We start from the raw sequence: 13,330 nt of genomic DNA, 5'->3' as shown, positions 1-13,330 counted from the left end.
TATAGGGCAAAAATCATGTGCTCACAGCCCCGATCCCCTATTAACTGCTTTCCCCAAGTTTATTTCTGCTAATGTGATTTGTCGGGATACTCGGTTTTGAGTTTTGAGGAGTTTTGGGATAATTAGTCCCTAAATGAAAGCTTAAGTGTTAGAAAGTTGACCGAAGTCGGAACAGTGGGGAGACAGCCTCGGAATGGAAATCTGACGGTTCCGTTAGCTCTGTTAGGTGAATTTGGGGCTGGGAGCGTGTTCGGAATGTATTTTGGAGGTCCGTAGTTAATTTAGGCTTGAAATGCCGAAGTTTTTGAATTTTTAAAGTTTCCGGCCGATAGTGAGATTTTGATCCGAGGGTCGGAATGGAATTTCGGAAGTTTCAGTAGCTCCGTCATGTCATTTGGGATGTGTGTGCAAAATTTCAGGTCATTCGGACGAGATTTGATACAGTTTTTGATCGAAAACATAATTTAAGAGTTCTTGGAGTTCTTAGGCTTGAATCCTATGTGAAATTGGTGATTTGATGTTGTTATAAGCGTTCCGAAGTGTTGATCAAGTTTGAACGATGTCATGGGATGTGTTGGTATAATGGGTTTGAAGTTCCGGGAGTTTCGGGTAGGTTCCGGGATGTTTTAGTGCAAAAATCATAGCTGTAGTAGGTCTACAGGGGTTGCAGGCCCCAGAACTCACTCACGCGGTCCGCACAAAAATTAGTGCGCCCGCGTTGAGTGCTGTGCGGACCGCACAAAAATTAGTGCGCCCACGTTGAGTGTTGTGCGTACCGCACAAAAGCGGGCGCGGCCGTGGTAGGCGTCGCGCGGACCGCACAAAGTGGGGCGCTGCCGCGGTGAAGGGCCCTCCCGCTGGTCCTACTTCGGAAGCTCATATCTTTTAATATATAAGGAATTTTGAGGTGATTCAAAAACAAAAGTTGTAGACCTTCGTGTCCAGTTTCCAGAAAGTTAAAGATATCGCAATGTGGACATATGTAGCAAGAGTTATATCCAAAATACTAAAGTCTGTCACTGAAGAGGGAGGCCTGTGCGGCCGCACGTTGCCTTTGCGCGGACCGCACTGGCTTGCGTGGACCGCGTTAGTTTTGGTGCGGCCTGCAGTAGCTGGAAACCTGAGGGGTACCTATAAATACGAGGTTTTGGGTTTTATTTAATATTTTGACCTAGAGAGCTCGGTTTTTGGCGATTTTTTGAAGGTTTTTCAAGAAATTCATCGGGGTAAGTGATTATAACTTAGATTTGGCTAGAATACATGAATCTAACACTGAATTCATCATTTAATTTGTGATTTGAGAGGGAATTTGGGAAGAAAATTGTGAAACCTTTCAAAAATGTAAAATGATGATTTAAAAGACCAAATAGTGTCGGAATTGTATAGATTTCGTATGGTTAGACTCGTGAGAGTGCAAGGTTTCTGGGAATATAAAATTTTACCGATTCCGAGACGTGGGCCCGAGGGGCGTGTTGGTCATTTTCCATAATTTCACGTATTAGCTTTGAATTAAAATATAGGATTATTTGTTTGAGATGATATTTACGATATGCAATTGAATTGATTAGATTTGGGCCATTTGGAGTCGGATACTCGTGGCAAAAGCGTGGTTCTAGTTGATTTTGAGTCGGTTCGAGGTAAGTGGCTTGTCTAACCTTGTGTGGGGGACCTTTCCCCTTAGGATGTGCTATATTTGATAATTGAAATGCCTTATACGTGAGGTGACGAGCGCGTACTTGAGCTAATTATTGAAAATCCGTTTTTTCCTTAAGTATTTCAATTGAGTTCTTTTCTTGTTTTATTCTACTTGTGAATTTAGCATGTTGCTAGTCTAGAAAGACATGTTTAGTTGACTTAATTGTCTATTTGCTTAAATTGCCTGAATTGCATTACGTGAAACATGTTAGGCTAGAAATAAATGTTTACTTGGTACGAAATTAGCGTTTAATTTAATATTCTTGTGTTGCTGCTCTGTGTTTTAAATTGGGACTACGGGTTAGATTCCTGGGAGATTCCCCCTGCACATTTACTTTGGGATTACGGGTTAGATTCCCGGGAGATTTCCCCTGCACATTTACTTTGGGACTACGGGTTAGATTCCCGGGAGATTTCCCCTGCACATTTACTTTGGGACTACGGGTTAGATTCCCGGGAGATCCCCCGTACATATATTGAGGATAGCGAGAGATCCTCGGGATACCAAGAGATCCCTAGTACATATTGAGGATACCAAGAGATCCTCGGGATACCAAGAGATCCCTGACTTATATTGAGGATCCCGAGAGATCCTCGGGATACCAAGAGATCCCTAGTACATGTCGAGGATACTAAGAGATCCTCGGGATACTTAGAGATCTCCGATTACTTTCCTTATGGTTTGTTTTCATCATTGTTTCCGTTATTGTACTCTTATTATCCTGCATAGATTCTTACTGTAGGTTCTCAATTGCACTGCTTATCTTATCCTGCCATCTTTATATTTTATATAACCTCAGTAGGGCCCTGACCTTCCTCGTCACTACCCAACCGAGGTTAGGCTTGGCACTTACTGAGTACTGTTGTGGTGTACTCACGCCTCTTCTGCGCATGTTTTTCATGTGCAGATCCAGGTACCTCTACTCAGGCGCACTATCAGTGAGGCAGGAGGACTACGGAGACTTCGAGGTTGATCTACTGTGTCCGCAGACCGATGAGTCTCCCTCTTTATTCTATCTTTAGTACTTAGTTCTTTTTCCTTCCGTTTGTTAGATATTCTGGAGTTTGGAGCCTCACTATACATTTTCGTAGCCTGTGTTTTTCCGTGAGTTTCCGGGTTTTGGGATTGTTTTAGTCTTGAGATATTGAGTTGTATATGTCAAGCGGCATTCAGTACAATTTCCTTTTTAGATAATTAAATATGGTATTCTATTTTTTCGCAATTATTATGTTTCCGCAAGTGTTAGGCTTACTTGGTCACGAAGACTAGGTGCCGTCATGACATGTTCACGGTTGGTGAACTAGGGTCGTGACAGTGGTCCGTTTGGCGTCCGTGGTTCAGGCTTCAATTGTTTCGCTTGCTGTAGCAATTTGCGTCCAAACAGAAGTTGTAAAGTTAGAAACTCTTGTTAATTGGCAACACTCTGTTTAAGGTCCAATTCTTTCTCTATTCTCTTATTCTCGTTATTTTCATATGTTCTTTTGTTGTGGTATAATTCTGATGGTTTGTTTTTTAGATTAATATTCAGTTGGATGATCCTTTATTTTTTTAATTACTGTGGCTCAACTTCTTCTTTGTTTTTGGTGAATGTTTTGGATTTTAATTGCTTGATTTTAAACTGACATGAATACAATCTTGTTATGAGATAAATGACCATGGGGTTGAGCTAAAACAAATTGACATAAAGAAATTTGGGCTTACAGGAAGCAATAAGCCATAATACCGTTAATATGATTTGAAGAAAATTTGAAATTCATGATAAATTGTGTTGCTATTTATTATTATTTCGCGTAGGAGCATGCTCAGGCCGTCAACACCTGGGTAGGGAAACTTTAGAATTTTTGTTAGTTTTGAGGTGAGAGGTTGTTCCTTTAGTTAAATTTATCCGGGGAATGCCCCGAAGTATTTGTATATATTTTATTCCGGGGAATGCCCCCGTAGTATTCTGTAATTGGAGGCTAAAAGTGGAACTTGTAGTGTTTTATTCTTGTTTTATTTTTCTTTATTAGGCGGGGACGACCTCAAGCCTCTTATATGTTAATTTTCTCATTTCTGTGTTTATTACCTCAATTCGAATATTTTAAAAGCCAACTTGATCATGTACGCAACCGTACTAGTTACGGGACTCGGGGAGTGCCTAACACCTTCTCCCCGAGTCAAATGAACCTCCTTACCCAAATCTCTGGTGCGGACTTAGTTTTGGAGTCCAAAGTATTTTAAAGGAAAAATTATTTTTTAAAATGGTGACTTGGCACACCTAAATCAATGTCAGGTGACGACTCTGAGTTATTTCCTTTTGAACATAATTTTGTCACTTTTTAATTAAAACCCCTTTTCAAGCTTTTATAAATCCTTTTATTTATTTAAGAGGGGTTTAGTGAAGTTTGGTAAAAAAAAAAAGGGTGTGACAATAGTAATACAAATATACCTGCGCCTGTGATAGATTCGCCGCACCCGACGACGATGAGCCAAAACTCAACCTGCGCTCACCATCCACGTCTGGGGTTGACCGATCCTCAACTGCGTTCGATGGGCCTGAAAAGAAGTGCTCTATATCTGCAGTGAAGCTCGTGCCTGTGATCAATAATGGATCTGACGGGGTCACCTGCGATGCTGGCAGCTCTAGCTGAAGGCTGTACGATGGCATGCAGCTGGAAGGCTCGTCTTGCTGAGGGATATAACCCGACTTATTATCTCCAAGATCCTCATCAAGTGCCTCAACAGGTGCCTCAACGCCCCCTTGCTGGGGACTACCTCCTCGCCGTCCCCCAAGACCCCGTGGGGCACGCCTGCCTCGTGGGGAAGCCATGGCTCATGCCCGTCCCCTCGGGCGTGCAACAGGCCTACCCTGATGGTGGTGCTCTGGCGCCACATAATCAGTAGCGTGATCTAACCTCTCGCCCTCTCTGGCTCGCTGTAGTGTCCGGAGAGCCAGCTCTATCACCTGCCGGCCATACTCAGTGACTGCATGATTGTCGGCATGTTGCTGCATCTGCAGTCCCAACTGGTAGAATAAATAATGACCAATAGCCTGCACAACATTTAAAATATTAATTACAGAACGCTATATCACAGTTATAAGTATGGGTTCCAAAAAAAACATACCGGTGCCTCGTGCCTTCTGACATATGATCTGTACCGACCGCCAGCTTGATGAATGGGGTTACCGATCATCAGTCGGGTAATGCGGCGGTACCAGGACGTATACATCTGAAGTTGCCGCCTGGATCTGTGAAGGTAGGGGCCGAATCAGGTCTTCTCACAGGTCCCAAGTATGGACCTGTGCCTCTAGCCATGCTACAAATGCGTCGTCCACCCTCGAACGATCATCCCGCTGATAATGTAAAGCCTCCCATGTAGGTCCCCTCGGTATAGTCTGCGTATGGCCAAACTAGCGAAGTACCCACACTGTAGCATGATGCTCCACAACATTGAGGCACATCAGCGGGACGGAAGTGCTCCAAATAGTCGGCCGACCGAGCAATAATCGGGCAGTCCAGCTATCAAGTCATCGTTGTATGACGTCCAGATGAACTATCAAATAATAAAATAAAAGTGAGTATGCGCAACACAAGTGAATTTATAACAAGTAAGTTTAGGTACATATTTACCCGTGCGACCTCCAGCATATCCAACACATCCCTAACAAGAGCGAGATTATGATGAGCATCAATGGCTAGGTAATTTCCACACTGGAGAACCCACATCCTAGCTAGAGGGAGAAATAGAGCTGCTACATCCGGAGGTAATGGTGGTAGAGGTGGTTGCAACGGCAGGAACCGCTCCCAGGCCCAAACCTAACATACAAGGTTGACGTAAAGTTTAAGAGTCATTTTCACTATATAGAATTGGAAGTAATGAACATAGAAAATCACATACGTCGCTCTGGGTGCCCATGCTTGCCCGACACATACTCCTGTACAGGTAAGCAAGAACAACAGCACCCGGCTATACTGGGGTAACTCATCTAGCTGCTAAAGATGATGTAGAAATCGCATACTCACTAGATTTCCCGAAGTGTTCGGGAACAAGACACCCCCAAAAAGAAGGAGCAGCGCCAACCTCGTGTACCGGTGAATATGTAGATCATTTGTCTTGTCGGTGATGTCGGGGTGCAATACCTCCAAATGTTGTCTAATAGTTGTCACAGAAATGCGACTGCCCCCTAAAGCTACAGCCTCACCCTGTGGCCTGAAACTAGTAAACTGCTGCAGCAAGTCCAAATACTGGGCACGTGACATAGATCTCATATACTGAGGCAGTGCAACGCCCAGTCCATCAGCAGGCAGCCTATATAAAACCTGAACATCCTAAAGCGTGATGGTAGCCTCGCCAATAGGCAGGTGGAAAGTGTGTGTCTCCGGTCGCCACCGCTCTATCAAGGCCGTGATCGGAGACCAGTCGAGCTGCAGCCGCCCAATCTGAAAAATTCTATGGAAGCCCGTATCACGCAGGCACTGGACTACACGGGGATGGAAATCTCTACCCCTCATAAAATCCCACACGTCGTCCACTCTCCCGGCGCGGAGAGTCTGCTCCACTAGCTCTCCCGGTCATACGTAGGCGGACCTATGATCGCCCTGTAACACTAATATCTCATCCGAGAAAGGTCCAGGATGCACAGACGGGACGTCTATGTCGTATATTATAAATTAAACAATATTAATTGTGTGTTTGTGTTATAATAATTAATATTTAATTGGACAGAGTGTATATCTATGGATTCCGGGCTCGATATTTGAGGCCCAGTAGCACCAAGCTATCCTGAATTCTTATGTGTGTCAATTTCAATATTTTTAGAATTTTCTTAGTTTTATAAATTAAATAATTAATTTTTAATTGGACAACATATATATCTATGAGTTCCACGCTCGATATTTGAGGCCGAGTAGCCCCAAGATTTTCTTAATTCTTATGTGTGCCAATTTCAATATTTTTCATAATTCTGTGTGTTTGTTTTATAAATTAAATAATTAATTTTTGTAAAGTCTAATTGGACAGAGTTTGTAGTTAGTAGATACTTAAACTACAGAGATTCAACGCTAAAAGGCTCTATATTTTACTACGCTAAAAGGTTCTATATTTTACTACGCTAAAAGGCTCTATATTTTACTACGCTAAAAGGGCACTAGTCTTTAAGCAAATAAATAATCTAAACTAAATAAAAACAACAAATATATTTTAATAACATAACTTTCACGAAATTACATATAAAACAGTAAAAGAAATTTATGAACATTTTTATTAACAAGAAAAATTATTTCTCAACTTTTAACTATTTTTTTAAACACTAATAGTTTAATCCGGATAAAAATAACATACTAATTTAATCGCAAACAAAACACAAAACAACATGGAAACACATTCAAGACAATTAATATGCATTATTATACGAGTTTCGACATAAACAAAATCGGAATACCTCGATTTATGTTTTTTTAGAAAAGTCGGAAAATTGAAAATTTGAGCCCGAAACAAGGAAACCACAACAATAGAAGGCTTGAGTTGTATGCGGGACCTATAATCCTAACTTTTTGTGTGACGGGTGGGGTCCAGTCGAATTTTTTTCGAGGAAAAGAGGGGGGGGGGACCGTTGTTTTTTGGTTTTAAAAATGGAGGTTCTGTTTCTGTCGTGGGGAATAAGGAGAGACTTTTATTTTAATAAGTAAAAGGTAATATTATACCGCGTTATATATAAAATACGATATTATACCGTGCTTTATTTTAACGGCTAAAATTCCGCTAAATAAAACACAATATAATAACGTATTTTATATAAAAAAGTAATTTTTTTATGCGGTAGAAACGTGTTTTGAGTCGAATATGTGAATGTAAGTGTAATTATGTGTCAACCTTCCCGATGCATTTTCTGCAACAATTCGTCACACGCTGTGAGTTGATCCCTTCTGCTTCTCTCCTTCTCGGGGTGCTAAAACACCCATTCTTATCCATTTCTATCTTCTTTCTATAAATAGCAAAAACGAGTGTTAAAGAGAAATGACCCCTGTTATTTTAATTTAGAAGGAAATTAAGCATATACTATCTACATAGAGAAACAGAGAAAATGTTGATGGGGATAAGCTTGCAATGCATGATGGACTTGGTGGTAGCTGGTTTTTCCCTAATGATTGGATTAGGGATTTTTGCTTTCATTGCTTCAATTCTCTGCTCTGCTGCTTTTTACCAGAATGCTAAGCAACTTTCTTGAATCTACACCCCCTTATGGATTTATTAGGTATCAATATTTGTGCTTTTTTCTTGCTTTATATTTTGGGTGTGTGAAATTTCAATTTCCGTGAAAAACTGCACCTGTTTCTTGGAGAATTAGAGTATTAATCTAGTTCAATTGAGCTACGAAATTTAGTCAAATGGAGTACGATCAGCACAATTAATTGAGAGGTTGGTGGAATGATTAATGAGGAATAGATAACCCCAAATAGTTTTGGTTTAATTTGAGGCATCTTATTGTTGTTTTTACAATTATATTATCTCCTGATGAAGATTTAGTGCATAAGCTAGGGGTTCATCTGAACCCTGTAGCTTCAGCTTAGACCATTTATATGTGTCTAATAATCACTAAATAAGTAGAAATAATTAATTCTGAACACAGTAAAGTAGTTAAAATGTTGTAGAATTCCGAATCCGGACCCATAAAGTTCAAAATCCAGGATCCACTTTTCTGCGGCATCACTTTGTTTGAAGATACATGTAACCTGGAGAAAATATATCTGGAGAAAGGCCATAATTTCATGATTCTCACAAACTCCAAGTTGATGGCTGGGTGTATAAAGCTAACTGCCAGGGTTTATACAATTAGTACTCTAATAATTGAATAGGTTAAACTATGATGGCAAATTTGATTTAAAGTCCCACCTTTTTAACAGATAAGGTCATCTAAGTTACTTAAGGACCAAAACTGTATCAGGATGATGCAAAGTCCCCTTCAAGGTGTAAAAGAAGAATGTGAAATTCTGTTATTTCCTTCTCTGCAAATATCATTTTTTTGTCATATTCACCTTGGAGTTGAACTTATACTGCCTTAGAACCAATTATTTACTCATATGTAGACTGCCATCATGTTATTGCTAGTATATAGAGGGAGTTAGAGTGTGATACTGATGAAGAACTTGTCAAGTTCTAACAGAATGACTAAAGATTAGTGGTAAATGGAGAAGAAAACAACAATTTGCTAACAAAGAACTCTGATATCCTTATGTACCTTCCCTCGGCTCCGTGTTTTACAATGCCTTTATGAGCTTGCTCAAATACTCTAAATGGATTTTGTTTTCAACTGCTCCATGGAAATGTCAAGATTCTTCCATAAACTGATTGAAAATTGGGGTTAGAATTTTTTTTTAAGTGATTGTATCCTCCTTGATGTGAGCTTTCTGTAAAAGTTGTTAGTGTCTTGTGTGCACAGAAATATGCCCTGGATCCATCTAATTTAAGTTTACAGTCTAATACGAGGTTTATGAAAGGGTATATTATATCTGTCACCTAAAGTGCCTAACATTCCCACTGTTTTTAGCATTAAGCAGTGTTTTATATGGATTAATACTCTAGGCAAACTAGAGTATTGCACTAAGGAGGCCAGTGTCTTTTATCAGATTAAGACAAGTTGGTAGTCCCTTCTCTGTCTTCAATCATGAATTGTAACATAGCCTATAGATGCTAATGGCATAAGCAATGACCATGTGAGGTCTGCTATCAGGTAAATAAACTCCCTCCCCTACAATGCAAGTTTTTATAATTTCACAGGGCATGGAAATTAAGATGGAATTATAGTTGTTTAGTACCGAATAGATCGACAAATATGCATCATATTATCATTTGATAAATAGAACTTGAAACTGTGTAAAAGTGAGTCTTGTAGTACCTTTATTTTCTTATATAATTGGATGGTTTTATTTTAGAATGAGAAAACCTTTCTTTCCAGAAGTGAACAGTTGAACTGAAAAATGGAGCAATAGGACAATCAGTCTGGATTTATATGCCTAATGAAACATCATTACCTGTAGGAGAATTTGTAGTCGGTGGTTTCAGTGAGACTGTAAATCAAATTACCCAGCCTCCATTTAAAACTAGACGTCTCTTCCCCACCCTCACCTACCCCTAGAATAGAACAAGCAGTAAATCTCTTCAAAGACAGAGGTGATCTGCCCCCCGGGCTTGGTTTAGTTGTAAGAGCATAGACTGTGCTTGTGATGTGTGGGTTAGGCGCAGACGGGTCCAAACCTTGCTGCAAACAAAAGCTTGGTGTTTAATTGGAGAAGGGTAGAGGGACGGGCCTATTATCTACCGAGTCTCGAATTGTGCGCCCCTAGCCCTTGGAAATTAGTTGGTAACATCTCCTCATGGTTTCCTCTGGCTGAAACAAAACGAGAACAGGCACCATTCTTTCGAATTCTTGTTCTTTCGCTTGTCATGAAATAATGAAAGAGCTTAGCTTAGAGTACTATTCTAAGTGCATTTGTGAATAAACAATAAACCAATGAACCATACTTTCACTTATTTATTGATACTAGTGCTATTATACTATCACTAGTGAGGAGGTGTGAGAGGTTGGCAGTGGTGGGTCTTACGAGAGGTAGAGGTAGGCCGAAGCAGTATTGGAGAGAGGTGATTAGACAGGACATGACATATCTTGAGCTTACCGAAGACATCACCCTAGATAGAAGGATATGGAGGTCGAGGATTAGGGTAGAAGGTTAGTAGGCAGTCGAATTTGGAATACCGTATTTGTTACTTATTTTCCGTATCACTAGTATTATTATTATCATTCTCGTATTATCTTATCTCTCGATCTCTATTACTACCTGTTGTTTTCATTGCTTTGGTTATCTTATTGCTTTGTTATTTTGTTATTGTTACTGTTCTTATCTGCATTATTCTCAACTCTTTACTACTGTTTTCGTTTTCAAACCTGCTTTGAAAAGCTTTTCTTTAGCCGAGGGTCTATCGAAAACAACTTCTCTACCTCCACAAGGTAGGGGTAAGATCTGCGTACATAATACCCTCCCCAGAAAATACATTGAGTATGTTGTTGTTGCTATTATCTCTATGTGCGTATGTGCTTGCCTTTCGAGTCTAGTTTGAAGAAGTTCGGTGGTGTTTTAGTTGCTAATGCTATCCCTTCCTAGTGCACAAACTCACTGATTCATGGCTTCATATGCAGGCAGGGTAGATACCAACACTACAGAGGTTATTTAAAACCAAAAACAAAAACAAAAAAAGATGGCAAACAAAAATTCAAGAAATAAAAGGGGTTCCTCCACTATCCTTTTTACTTAATCAGGCACATTGTTGCTTGTGTGGCAGGAGCTGCTGCAGAGATGAACTAACTGATTAGCAGTAACAGTTTGCTGTGTTTGTATTTGTAATAGATAGAGAGAAGTATTTCCTCTTAGAAAAAGGCATTTGTATGCAATAGTAGAATGAATATGCAGTTTTGAGACGGCTATTTTCTATTTTTTATATTTTCTTGTGTTCTAGAAACTTCTTTAATGCTTCTTCAAAATAGCAGCATGCTTCTTTCAATGACATTGATTTTTGAAGTTGACATTGGAATATGCCCACTTTGCTACGTAGTTGCTTTTACATTCTCTGTTCCAACTAAGAGTTTCTCTGTCCACATTTAACAATTAAAAAAAAATGATTTTCTCGTCCACACAAAATATTTTATCAAATACAAAGTAGCGAATTGGTGGGTTGATTAGTTTGAACCGAGATTCTAATCGTTGAAGTAGTCCTTTGATCAATGATTTTAGTAGCTTATTCTGAAAATAAAATAAAATGTTAATTATCGCCAAGCTAAGAAATTCCAGGAACAATTTATTACCTTATTCTTATACAGAAGCATTTTCCTCGGCTTGTTCTGGTACGGACTTGTTTATACAACAAAGAGGTGTACTATAGGGTAGAGGCAAGGCTTTTGCGCTTACTGAGATGTATTATTCTTATCGATATCGATCAATGCGGACTGAGGACATTGATAATTGAGAGCTTGCTGTTGTCTGAAATTATAAAGGACTTGTCATAGTCGAGACTAGATAATTAAATTGCGAAAATCAATAGAACAATCGAATTTGTTTTTTGATTCTCCGCTTATGTTTTACTAACATTTATTCTGGAAATTTGATGCACTAAGATGAGCTTTAGATATTACTACTAAGAAACAACCTTCTTGTCCAGAAATTAACAAGTTGTTGATTCTTGACATTGTACAAAATAGTTGACAAAATCTGAAATTTGAAGATTCTCTATAAAATAAACTAACATATAAAATGTGAGCAGAACTTGAGTTTGGTCGAAGAATAAAATATTAGGTCCACCTAACCTTTGTGGAGGTCACAGTTGACTGTCTTCTTCACCTAACAGCCCATCCACCCACTTACCAACAAGGAAGGACCCTTTTTGTGAAACTTGCAATTACATGATGTCTCTTTTTATATAAAAATACTTAATGTACTGTTAACAGAAAGTATTGTTCAACAGTTTGCATAGTATTTGAAACTAGATACAGTGCAAAATTTTCAGAAGAGATTTCATTTCATAATATACTAGATTATCTATTGATTTAATGAGAAAGAATTTGATTTGGTTAGTAACTTAGTATGAAGTAATTAATCATTTTACATATTATTAGAATTTAATATGAATTTATTCGAGAATGTAGCCACAATTTAATAGGTGTAAATTAACCCATCACAAGGGGTGCGTATACCAATTTATTACCATGTTTAATTGGTCGCATAAGCCTCTCTATTCCTGCAGGTAGGGATAAGATCTGCATACACACTATCCTCCCCAGACCCACTAGTGAAATTTTACCGGGCTATTGTTGTTATAGTAATTGGTCGCATAAGAAAAAGGGAAATTACTAGCTATATCCATTTATAGGTAACTCATTACAAAAATTGGTCAATTGATAAAATATTACTAATATTAGCCAAATTAGCCAATTAGCTATTTGTAGCAAAAAAATATCAATTTTATTTTCTTTTGAGTGGGTGCTATTAGAATAGATTGGGTATATCTTAAGGAACTTAAATCTCAGTTTTGGGATGATTTGGTTAAGTTTTGAGATGATTTGAATTGAAAATTCGAAGTAAAAACTGAATATGAAAAAAATGATATGTGTATCACACTGTATATCATTTATGTATCACATATGTATCATATTTGTATCGATTGTGTATCACATGTATATCCATGTATACCTGTGTGTGAGATACATGTTTGATACATATGTCGCAGAAGAATTTGTTGAACTTGATTTAATTACGAATTTTGATACAAAACCAGTCCAAATCACCTCCAATTTTGTATATTGACTTATCTATATGTTTTCAATGAATTTTAACTATACCCATTAAAAAAATTTCTTTTTTGTTTAGATTTTTGGAATATTGTATATTGTTTTTTGTATTTTATCACCTTATTTGCTACCTCGTCCATAAAATTTCCTTTCCGTCTTGCATCTAATGTTGCTAATCACGCTTAAAATATATGGAAGGTGATTTTTGCATGTGATTCTTTGAGAGAAAGAACCTTATTTATTTGGTTTTTAAATTTTTATATATGTTTGGCTAGTTTTGGCAAGTCTATGACTAATAGCTAGAGGTTGGTAAGTTG

General features: G+C 38.6%; 1 long non-coding RNA gene across 1 annotated transcript; it reads left to right on the top strand.

Moving 5' to 3' along the window:
- The first annotated feature begins 7,549 nt into the window (after positions 1-7,549).
- Positions 7,550-11,255, top strand: LOC104223868 (uncharacterized). The gene is made up of 2 exons (XR_710231.2): positions 7,550-7,931; positions 10,872-11,255. It is a non-coding gene; the product is annotated as an uncharacterized lncRNA (long non-coding RNA).
- The last annotated feature ends 2,075 nt before the right edge of the window (positions 11,256-13,330 follow it).

The sequence above is a fragment of the Nicotiana sylvestris genome, chromosome 4 (genome assembly GCF_000393655.2).
Source record: "Nicotiana sylvestris chromosome 4, ASM39365v2, whole genome shotgun sequence".
NCBI classification, from domain to species: Eukaryota; Viridiplantae; Streptophyta; class Magnoliopsida; order Solanales; family Solanaceae; genus Nicotiana; species Nicotiana sylvestris.
This window is presented reverse-complemented; position numbering and strand designations above follow the sequence as displayed.